Below are 12644 nucleotides of genomic sequence, written 5' to 3' on the forward strand. Positions count from 1 at the left end.
GGCGATGAGGGGCTGGGGCGGCGACGATCGGGGCAGGGCGGCGCGAGGAGGGAAGAAACAGAGGGAAGAACAGAGGGAAACTGAATTTTTTTCAAGTGTTGTATATATAGGATGGACCTTTAGTACCGGTTGGAGCCACCAACCGGTACTAAAGGTCTGTTTTGGCCAGGCCAAGCGGCGGGAAGTGCACCCCCTTTAGTACCGGGTGGTGGCTCCAACCGGTACTAAAGGCCCCCCCTTTAGTACCGGTTGGTGCCACCACCCGGTACTAAAGGGGGTGCGCTGGCGCAGTGCGGTGCGGCAAGTTTAGTCCCACCTTGCTAGTCGAAGGGCTACCACACTAGTTTATAAGCCCCAGTGCGGTAGCTCTCTCGAGCTCCTCTCCTAAGCAGGCCTACTGGGCCTACCAATTCATTGCTGCCATGTGGGCCTACTGGGCCTTTGCGGGGCCTGCATCCTGGCCCAACAAAAGGTTGAGTTTCTAGTCGTATGCAGGCCGCTTTGGCCCAATAGGCGGGCTTTTTTTATTTTCTTTTTTTTTTCTTTTTTATTTGTTTTATTTATTTTTGAGTTGTTTTTTGCTGTATTTAGAGTTTCTTTGTGAATATTTTTGCTTTAGGTACAAAAATTTACAAACTTTGATCTGTTAGTGCCGGTAGTTTACAAATTTGAATAGTTTAAATTTTGAATTATTTGAAATTTGTGTGAATCACTAGTTTGTGAATAACTTAACTTTGGAAAAAGATTTCCAGTGATTCTTTTTTCTTATCTTTAATATTAGTGTGTTTTATCATTATATTCAATTTGGTATTGCTTAGGTTATTTAAAAAATGAAATGCCTTTGTAACATTTCAGTTTTCGTCGGAAACCCTGATACTTCGAAAAAGATTGTCCATTTTGTACACGAAGTGTATCCAGTTTTTGCCGTAACCCTCTCTACTTTTTTGCACATGCTATTTGTATGAAATTATGATACCATGCCAACTTTCAACCTTTTCTGAGTTCATTTCAAATGCTTTTCAATTTCGGGGTCATTTAGCTGGAAAAAAAATCAGTAAATGCATGAAAAAGAATTTGTTTGCACATAAAATTTCTTCGTGTTTCAAATGCGAAAACACATAATTAACTACCCTAACTATTAAAGACATTCCCTCCTGGGTGTGAAACACAGAAGAAAGTGATGATAGTGAAGCCGATCACATCCCAGATCTTTGGGTGTGAAACTTTTTCTTCTCGTGTGTCCCTTTGCGCCGTAGCCAGGGAAAATCTTCATCATTTAACAGGATGCTCAGGTCAATATTCATTGTGAATGGAGCAATTTCATCAAACTTTTCATAATCTTCTGACATGTCTGTCTTGTCATCCACTCCCATGATGTTTCTTTTTCCTGAAAGAACTATGTGGCGCTTTGGCTCGTCGTATGATCCATTCGCTTCCTTATCTTTTATTTTTCTCGGCCTGGTAGACATGTCTTTCACATAAAAAACCTGCGCCACATCATTGGCTAGGACGAATGGTTCGTCTGCATACGCAAGATTGTTGAGATCCACTGTTGTCATTCTGTACTGCGGGTCTTCCGTTACCCCGCCTCCTGTCATATTGACCCATTTGCACCGAAACAAAGGGACCTTCAAATCACCCGATCCATAGTTAAGTTCCCATATGTCCTCTATGTAACCATAATATGTTTCCTTTCCCGTGTTGGTTGTTGCATCAAAGCGGACACCACTGTTTTGGTTGGTGCTCTTCTTATCTTGGGCGATCGTGTAAAATGCATTCCCATTTATCTGGTACCCTTTGAAAGTCATTATATTCGAAGATGGTAACTGGGACAGCGAGTACATGTCATTTTGAATATCGCCATCATTCAGGGCACGTTTCTGCAACCAACCGGCGAAAGTCCTCGTTTGTTCGCATGTAATCCAGTCGTCAGACTTCTCCGGGTGTTTGGACTATAGAAAATTCTTGTGTTCCTCCATATACGGAGCCACCAAGGCGGAATTCTGTAGAATGTAGTGTGATTCAGTGAGAAAATGCCCGTCCATACATATTATTTGATGCCCTCCTAGCGTGCCTTTTCCTTCCAGTCTGCCCTTATGCCGCGATTCAGGAACACCAATCGGCTTAAGGTCAGGAATAAAGTCAATACAAAACTCAATGACCTCCTCATTTTCATGGCCCTTCGAGATGCTTCCTTCTGGCCTAGCACGGTTATGAACATATTTCTTCAAGACTCCCATGAACCTTTCAAAGGGGAACATATCGTGTAGAAATACAGGACCCAAAATGTTAATCTCTTCGCAAAGGTGAACTAGGACGTGCGTCATGATGTTGAAGAAGGATGGTGGGAACACCAACTCGAAACTGACAAGACATTGCACCAAATTATTGTGTGACCTTGGTATGATTTCTGGATCGATTACCTTCTGAGAGATTGCATTGAGGAATGCACATAGCTTCACAATGGCCAATCGAACGTTTTCCGGTAGAAGCCCCCTCAATGCAACCGGAAGGAGTTGCGTCATAATCACGTGGCAGTCATGAGACTTTAGGTTCTGGAACTTTTTCTCTGCCATATTTATTATTCCCTTTATATTCGACGAGAAGCCAAACGGTACCTTCATGCTGAGCAGGCATTCGAAGAAGATTTCCTTCTCTTCTTTGGTAAGAGCGTAGCTGGCCTAGCCCTGATGTATGTCGTCTTTTCCGTGCATACGTTGCTGGTCCTCCCGTGCCTCTGGTGTATCTTTTGTCTTCCCATACACGCCCAAAAAGCCAAGCAAGGTCACGCAAAGATTCTTCGTCACGTGCATCACGTCGATTGCGGCGCGGACCTCTAGGTCTTTCCAATATGGCAGGTCCCAAAATATAGATTTCTTCTTCCACATGGGTGCGCGTCCGTCAGCGTCCTTCGGAACAGGTTGTCCACCAGGACCCTTTACAAAGATTACCTTCGAATCCTTGACCATATCATGTACATCAGCACCAGTACGGTGGCGAGGCTTCGTCCGGTGATCCGCCTCACCTTTGAAATGCTTTCCTTTCTTTCTTACGGGATGCCTGCTCGGAAGCAATCGATGATGTCCCAGGTACACATTCTTCTTACAACTATTCAAATATATACTGTCGGTATCATCCAAACAGTGCGTGCATCCGCGGTATCCCTTGTTTGTCTGTCCTGAAAGGTTACTGAGAGCAGGCCAATCATTGATGGTCACGAACAGCAATGCCTTTAGGTCAAATTCTTCCCCCATGTGCTCATCCCGCGCACGTACACCTGTTCCATTCCACAGTTGTAAGAGTTCTTCAACTAATGGCCTTAGGTACACATCAATGTCGTTGCCGGGTTGCTTAGGGCCTTGGCTGAGCACTGACATCATAATGAACTTCCGCTTCATGCACAACCAAGGAGGAAGTTTATACAAACATAGAGTCACATGCCACGTGCTATGGTTGCTGCTCTGCTCCCCAAAAGGATTAATGCCATCTGCGCTTAGACCAAACCATACGTTCCCTAGGTCACCTGCAAACTCCTCCCAATACTTTCTCTTGATTTTTCTCCACTGCAAACCATCACCGGGTACTCTCAACTTTCCGTCTTTCTTACGGTCTTCTGCGTGCCACCGCATCACCTTTGCATGCTCTTTGTTTTGGAACAAAAGTTTCAACCGTGGTATTATAGGAGCATACCACATCACCTTGGGAGGAATCTTCCTCCTGGGGCGCTCACCCTCGACATCACCAGGGTCATCGCGACTGATCTTATAACGCAATGCACCACATACCGGGCAAGCATTCAAATCCTCGTACTCACCGCGGTAGAGGATGCAGTCATTAGGGCATGCATGTATCTTTTGCACCTCTAGCCCTAGAGGGCAGACAGCCTTCTTTGCTTCAAACGTACTCTCGGGCAATTCGTTGTCCTTTGGAAGCATATTCTTTATCATTACCAGCAACTTTCCAAATCCCTTGTCAGATACACCATTCTCTGCCTTCCATTGCAGCAATTCTGTGGTGCCCAACTTTTTTTGTCAGCTTCGCAATTCGGGTAACACAATTTCTTGTGATCCTCTAACATGCGCTGCAACTTCGTCCTCTCCAGATCACTTGCGCAGTTTCTCTTTGCATCGGCAATGGCCCGACCTAGATCATCAGCGGGCTCATCTGATGCCTCTTCTTCAGCTTCTTTCTACATTGCCGGCTCAGCTTCTTCCCCCATTGTTGTATCATCGTATTCAGGGAACCCATGGCCAGGATAGCCGTCGTCGTCCTCTTCTTCTTCATTTTCTTCCATCATAACCCCTATTTCTCCGTGCTTGGTCCAAACATTATAGTGGGGCATGAAACCAGACTCAAATAGGTGGACGTCAATGGTTCTTGACGTAGAGTAACTGTGACCATTCTTACAGCCAGCACATGGACAAGGCATAAAACCATCCACCCACTTGTTTGCCTCAGCGGCAAGCAGAAAAGTATGCACGCCATTAATGAACTCGGGAGAGCATCTGTCATCATACATCCATTGTCGGCTCATCTTCATTACACAACACCAAATAGACCAAATTAATACAAGTTCATACATAAAGTTCATATACAACACTTAATTAAATGCAACATACAAATAACTCTCTAGCTAAAGAATTTAAATGCAACAACAAATGCGATGAAGATCGCAATTAAGGTAACAATTGATCCAACAACATAATGATACCAAGCCACACTATCAATGGCATATTTTCTAATCTTTCTAATCTTCAACCTCATTTTCTCCATCTTGATCTTGTGATCATCGACGACATCGGCAACATGCAACTCTAATTCCATCTTCTCCCCCTCAATTCTTTTCAATTTTTCTTTCAAATACTCGTTTTCTCTTTCAACTAAATTTAACCTCTCGACAATAGGGTCGGTTGGAATTTCCGGTTCACATACCTCCTAGATAAAAATATCTATGTCAACTTGATGGGCATAATTTGTCATAAACACGAAATGCAACAACTAGTTTTAAAAGAGAATATATCACATCCGAATCATAACAAGGACGAGGGCCGACGGGACGGATATCAAAACCATGGCACTATGTATAACAAACAACGTACGGGTAAGATAATTATACGAGTAACTATATATCCAAATCACATAAAAATCAATTTGGTAATGTAAAACATTCATGAACAAGAGCCTCACCAGAAGGTGGTGCCGGCGACGAGACGGTGCGGGCGATCGACGGTGGTTACGACGGAGATTTAGAAGACACTAAGTAAACCACACCTACATATGCAAACTAAGTGTTATTTTTGTGCTCAAATTGCATATAAATCAAATACTAGCAAATATAATTATTCCTCCCAAATTAATCACTATACAAAGCATTGCAAGAGCTAATCTAACAATGAGAGTTGAAAGGACAAAGTTGCTAACCTTTGTGATCATTTGAATGGATGGGGGCCTTCAAATCTTGACATATTTTGGGAAAAATTTGTGAGGAGCTCGAGGAGAGAGGGGGAAGAACAGAGGAAGTGAGGGGAAAGGGGAAGAACAGAGTGGCTCGGGGGGACGAAGGGTTTATGTACGTCGACCTTTAGTACCGGTTCGTGCCACGAACCGGTACTAAAGGTGCTGGACGGGCCCCAGACTGACAACACCCTGCCACCACCCTCTTTAGTACCGGTTCGTGGCACGAACCGGTACTATAGGTTCGCCACGAACCGGTACTAATGAGAATGGCTGGCTAGCCGTTGGAACCGGTACTATTGGACACATTAGTGCCGGCTCAAAACCAAACCGGCACTAATGTCTCATATTAGGTCCTTTTTCTACTAGTGTGAGCCGTAGCACCGAACTTCCGGGCACCATGGATGATGAAGCCATTGATGAAGAAAACGATTATGAAGATGATGTGCTGCTTACACCCTCGGGTTCGCGCAAGCGCCTCCAGCTACCTAGCGCGCCAAAGATGTCGTGGTATAACATGGCCACCTATGGGACCATCGGTCCCTTGTGGTTCGGCAAGGGGGAAGAGCACATTGCACAAAGAGCGGAGAGCATAGAGCAGCACGACAGTGATGACGCGAGTAGTTTTTACCCAGGTTTGTGCCGCCGCGAGGCGTAAAACCCGACTCCTACTTTGGTGGATTGATGAAAAGACTATAGTGAAGATGTAGCGATCTAGCCCGGCAAGGTCGCCTTGGGACGAGAGCAGCTACGCGCATATGAGTGTACATGCGTCTGAATCCTTTCTAAGGTAGACACGGCCCTCCTTTTATAGGTCAAGCCACGACCCTCCTTTTATAGGTCAAGGGGTTACCACAATGGAAAAACAGTCATTATCCAGTGATTGGATAGCAAACAGTGCTATCATACCTAACTCTGCAGATAGGACAAGGTTCATTAAATGCACCGCTAATGTCACATCGTGGGTGTACCTTGGCAAGCCTTGTCGTGCCTTCGGCCACCTTCTCACCTATCTGTGTGACATGTCTCCTGGACGGGTGTCATTTAGGGGTGATCTCCTTCAGAAATGGCCACCACGTGCCAAATAACAGCCACCTAATCACCAGGGGGCTCGACACCACACGGATAGGTGACTTGCATTGCTGTGAGGTCGAGCGGTGGAGCCTTGGCGGGGTAATCCGCCCTCAGTGTCTCCGACAAGCCCGCCGGGGGAGTTTTGAGACTTGTCTTCGGGGTAACCTCGACCTTGACAGGCTCACCTGCCCGTCAAGGGAGGTTTTTCATTAGTGACATCTTGCTCATTTGGTTGGTCTTGGTCTTCTTGATCCGCCCTTTGATTTCCCAAAGAGCTATCTCTTCTGCTTGGCCTTGTCATGGATGCTACAACCTTGCTCTTCAGCCTGTGTATAGTCCGGGCAACACACGACTAGGGTTTGTTGCACCGACACATGGCTCCATCATGCTGCTCTGCCTTGGCGTGGCGACGGCGGTGGTGGTCTCGTCCATGACAGCAGCGCGCGAGGCGTGGTGCGGTCCCACGACATTGACTGCTGCAGCCGGCCCGCATTGCCGGGCCCCGTGCGGCTCTCGTACGGACGCAAGAGCATCACCTTCTCACACTATGATGCCTACTGGTGCAACATGTGCAACCTTTTCACCACAGAGCTCCTCGGCGTGCGCGGCATCAGAGCCTCCTGGGCTGCGCGGCGGGAGCAGGTGGACAGGCTCATGGCCGCCCTGGGTAACGCGGCGGGGCCGGTGTCGTTGGACGAGCATGTGTCCCATGTCGCTGACAACATCATCGACATGGTGGCGTACGGGGGCGTGTGCAGCGTGGCGTTTGAGGGAAAGGTACGAGCGGTTCTAGCACATCCTAGAGGAGGCCATGGACATGGCAGCCAGCTTCTTTGCCGAAGACTTCTTCCCCGCCGTCGTAGACCGCCTCGCCGACCGGCTCGTCGACATCTTCGCACCGAGATAGAGATATTTAGGGATCTTGACGCCTTCTTCGAGGAAGTGCTGGAGCAGCACCTAGATCCCGCGCGGCCCAAGCCGGGGAGCGGTAGCGGTGACCTGGTGGACACCCTCGTTGGAATCTGTGACGAGCACGGCATCACGAGGGACCACGTCAAGGCTGTCCTCCTGGACACGTTTCTCTCCTTCGTCGACACGAGCTCCACGACGATGCTGTGGGCGATGTCGAAGCTGATCCGGAAGCTACGGGTGCTGAAGAAAACACAGGAGGAAATCCGAGCCGCGGTCGCCACCAACAGCAACATCGAGCAGTGGGTGTGCCCGGACGACCTGCCGATGCAGGCATACCTGAAAATAGTGGTCAAAGAGACCCTATGGCTGCACCCGCCAGTGATACTGCTTCTGCCGTGGGAGATGCTGCGGCGGGTGCAAATCGGTGGTTACGACGTGTCAGTGGGGACATGGGTGTTGGTGAAGGCGTGGGCCATCGGGAGGGACCCTGCGAGCTAGGGACATGACATGGAAGAGTTTGAGTCAGAGAGGTTCTTGTCCAGCGGGAGGCACAGAGAGGTGGAATTCCACAACTCTCACTTACAGTTGATGCCGTTCAGCGCCGGCCTGTCGATCTGCCCCGTACTGGCCATGTGGGTGGAAAACGTGGAGTTCATGTTGGCCAACATGATGTACGGCTTTGAGTGGGATCTGCCGAAGGGGACGGTGGCGGAGAAGTTGAGCATGAAGGAGGTCGGCCGTGTGACCTTCCATCGCAAGATGCCGCTGGTCCTCGTGCCCACCCCGTACGTACCGCCTGAGAGAACCACGGTGTGACTAGCGCACTCTGACAGAGTCACTATTACCCACGCAAAGTGTTTTTTACCGGTGCCGGGAGTTACCGGTGCTTCTCTCACCAATAGGATGCTGCCAACTCAAAAGTTGTATTCATATATTTCTCTCCTTTTTTCATTTAAATCCATTGTATTTGATCAACTGGGGTCCCACCCACGTGCATGTTACTCTTTTCACATACACCCAACGCACCTCTCATTTCAGACGTACAGACTATGTCAGTTCATTTTCTCCAACCGATCAACCTCTCTCACTTTACACTTATTTGAATTTTTTTGTAAAGTAGACTTGAAGTTGAAAAAAAGCATTTCAATTTATTTGAAAAACTAATTTCAATTCTTTTAGAAAAAAATCTCACTCATTTTCAAAATACCAATTCCTCTTACTTTTTTATGAAACTGATTTTAATTATTTCAATTTCATATATCCCAAAAGAGTGAAACTAATTATTTTTCAACTTCCGTAGAACTAATCCATTTTCATAAAAAGCATATGTTAATCCTTTCAGAAATATATTGCACAAAAGGGTGAAACTTTGTATTTCAAAAGTGTAATGTATTTGAAACGACTGAAATTAGTTTTAAATTCAGTTTTTGAAATGAGTGAAATATAGGAGTATTTCAATTGAGTGCGCATAATGTATTTCTCAAATGAAAATGAGTGCAATATCTTTTCTGAAACTAGTGAAATTAGTGAAATCATTATATTTTGTAACGATTCAAATCGGTTTTTTTGAAACAACTGAAATATACTATATCAATTGAGTGAGTGTAATGTGTTCCCTGGAATAAGTGAAATTAGTTAGTTTAAAAATGTGAAATATAACCAATATTTTGTATGAAATTGATTTTTAGTGTTTCAAATTGATATTTTTTATGATTGAAATACATTCTATATTTTTCGTAAATTCGTTATGAAATTAGTTTTGCAAATGAGACTAATGTGTTTTGTGAAACGAGTGATATCTATTTTTGAAACAACAGAATTTGGTTTTTTAACTGATAGCTTTTCTAAAATGAGTGAAATTTGTTTCCTAAAGTAAATGAAATATTTTTTGAATTGAGTAAAACCAATATTTGGAATGAGTGAAATTTGTTTTCCATACACATGAAACATGTTTCATTGTGAAATACGTTAAATATAGTGAAATGTGATTTCTAAAATGAGTGAAATATATCTTCTGTAAATGGGTGTAATGTATTTTCTAATTTAGTGAAATGAGAAACTAACCAAAACGTTTTCTGAAACTAGTGAAATGTGAAACTGACTGAAATGTGTTTTCTGAAATGAGTTAAACGATTAAATTCAAACTAGCCAAATTTATCTGAGATTGATCTTGTTTTAAAAGTCTTGTCGCCCTGAATTAAAAAATATAAAAAGTTTCAAAAATGGATATTTAGTTCAAAAGTTATCAACCTTCTAAAATATCACATGGTGCACCTGTTTGCGCTCACCCTGACACGTAACGAGAGGTGCTATTGTGGCCCCTGTCCAGCGGAGTATATCTGTTTGTATAAGATTTGTATTGCTAAAAGACATAAATAAAAGCATGTTGGGGTCTTCAGCCAGATCAATCTCGAAGCAAAGTTTAACGGTGTGGATGCTCCACCGGAAGCTCCCGGCTCCGATAAAAAAACTTTTTCGTATTACCCATGTTCTTTAACTTCTTCAATTCAGTGGTCGGTGCTAGTTTGGTACTCCAGTTGGTGAGATATTTGTGAAGAATAAATTTCGACGGAAGTGCGCAACTTTTTCTTCATTAAACATTATTGGGTCATTTTAGCTCATTATTCTGCCGTGTTTTTTTCAGTGTATTGGTGTGCAAAACTTAGTGATTTTCACTATTTTAGTTATGCCCATGCAGTATCCTGTTTGCTTTTGCTGGCAGATTTTTTCTATATCAAGTCCAGTTGTCTTTCAGTTCAATGCGATGTGTTTAGTTGATGTATCAATCATCATCTTTTTCTCTAATTTATTATTGCACCAATCTTTAGTGTTTGACCTTACTTAATTTCTTCAGTCATACTTATTTAACTACTATGTTGGTGCAACAAACCCCAGGCGTATGTTGCCCAGACTGTACATAGGCTTAAGAGCAAGGTTGCAGCAACCAAGGCAAGACCAAGCAGAAGAGATAAGCTCTTTGAGAAATCAATGGGCGGATCAAGAAGATCAAGACCAACAAAAGGAGCAAGATATCACTAAGGAAAAACCTCCCTTGCCGGGCAGGCGAGCCTGGCGGGGTCAAGGTTACCTCAAGGACAAGTCCCAAGACTCCCCCGGCAGGCTTGCCGGGGATGCCGAGGACGAATTACCCCACCAAGGTTCCACCGCTCCACCTCACAGCAACACAATTAACTTATCAGTGCCGTGTCGAACCCTCGAGTTATTAAGTGGCTCTTATTTGGCACGTGGCAGCCATTCCTATGGAAGAACACCCCCAAATGACACTCGTCTAGGGACATGTCACGCCGACAGGTGAGGAGGTGGCTACATGTCATGACAAGGCTTATCGGGCTGCACCCATGATGTGACACTAAGCGGTGCATTTAATGCACCTTGTCCTGTCTACAAAGTTAGGTATGATAGCACTGTTCGCTATCTAATTAGTATGTAATGACTAATTAGCCATTGTGGTGACTCCTTGACCTATAAAAGGAGGGTCGTGGAAACCTTAGAGAGGATTTGGACCCTATATACTCATGCGCGCGTAGCTGCTCTCGTCCCAAGGTGACCTTGCCGGGCTAGAGCATTGCGTCTCCACCATGATCCTTTCATCAATCCACCAAAGCAGGATTAGGGGTTTACGCCTCACAACGGCCTGAACCTAGGTAAAAACTGCTTGTGTCACCGCTGACGTGCTGCTCTATACTTTCCACCCTTTGTGCAATGCGCTCTTCCCACTTGCCGAACCATAAGGGGCTGATGGTCCCATAGGTGGCAGTGTTATACCACGACAACTTTGGCATGCAAGGTAGGAGGAAGCTCTTGCGAGAACCCGAAGGTGTAAGTAGCGCGTCGTCTTCATCATTGTTTTCTTCATCAATGGCTCCATCATCCATGGCGCCCAAGAAAAAGTCCGGTGCTTTTGCTCACCCGTCCACCTCGAAAGCCCCTGCGCCTGGGGCCACTGATGCCGTGGGGGCTACGGGGACACGCAGGGACGTGGATGCTATGGGGGACATGGACGGCACAGGCAGCGTCTTCACCATTCCTCCTACTAACAAAATGTAAGCGGGAGGCACCGGGAAAGGACAACGCCAACATCATCCCAGTGACCATGCTCCACAAGATGCAGGTGGAGAGATTATTCCATCTCTGCCTCTTCGCCCAACCGAAGGACGAAGCCGCCAGCGATGGCATTCGCTCTAGGGTGAACCACAACCCTTTAGCCGCCCCTGTTGCGGGTGCGGCTACGGGGCGCGCACCACCCCTAGGATGAGCTAGCTGAGACGATGCGCTGATTAGGGTTGCCAATCCCCAAGCACATCCACCTTGTCTCCTTGCCACCCTGGCGACCAGCTCAGAAGATGAGAGCACGACACCGTCACTACCGGCACCTTCAGAAGCCAGGCGACATCGCGATCTGCTTCATTGTCTATGCTGAGCACCGCTTCGGAGGCCATGGCGCTGGCCCAACTCCTGTTGAGATTTCTGCCGGCGGCTGATCAGATGGATGGTTGGAGAGCCACCATTCAGAGCTTGATCGGTTTCACCAAGGCAGGAGGATCACAGCAAGCAGGTCCGCCACAACCTCCACAGGTGGCAACAATGGCCCGAGCCACTGGCAGTACCGAAGGGGCCACCCCTACGGTGCAATCCCCTCAGCGGCAGCCAGCGCAAGGGCCGCAGCCAGAGCCAGGCGACGAAGAACCCAACGGCGTATCGATGGCTTCATCTAATCCTCGGGCACGTCGAGACCAAGGACGAGTCCCGGAAGACAGGCGGAGCAAGGACCTGTGTGTCACCATTGAATGATGCTACGAGACCCGCCGCCAGTCTAATAGACGCAATGGCCCCGACGTCGACGAGCCCATGCCTGGTGGGGACGGATACCTGCCTTTCAAGGTTGGGTGTCCCGCCTTCACTCGTGAGCTATGGCAAGTCTGTTGGCCATCAGCCCGCACGTTCAAGCCAGAGATACCAGAAAAGTACGATGGAAGATTGAACCCGGTAGAGTTCTTGAGCATCTACACCATCGTTGTTCAAGCCGCCGGAGGAAGGGATGAGAAGGTATTCGCCAATTACTTCCCTTTGGCACTCAAGCCAAACGTGAGGTCGTGGCTGATGTACTTGCCAGAGAAGTCCATCTCGACTTGGGCTGACCTGTGCCACGAGTTTGTTGGCGCCTTCATGGGTGGCCATCAAGA

The sequence above is a fragment of the Triticum dicoccoides genome, chromosome 7B (genome assembly GCF_002162155.2).
Source record: "Triticum dicoccoides isolate Atlit2015 ecotype Zavitan chromosome 7B, WEW_v2.0, whole genome shotgun sequence".
In the NCBI taxonomy this organism is placed as follows: Eukaryota; Viridiplantae; Streptophyta; class Magnoliopsida; order Poales; family Poaceae; genus Triticum; species Triticum dicoccoides.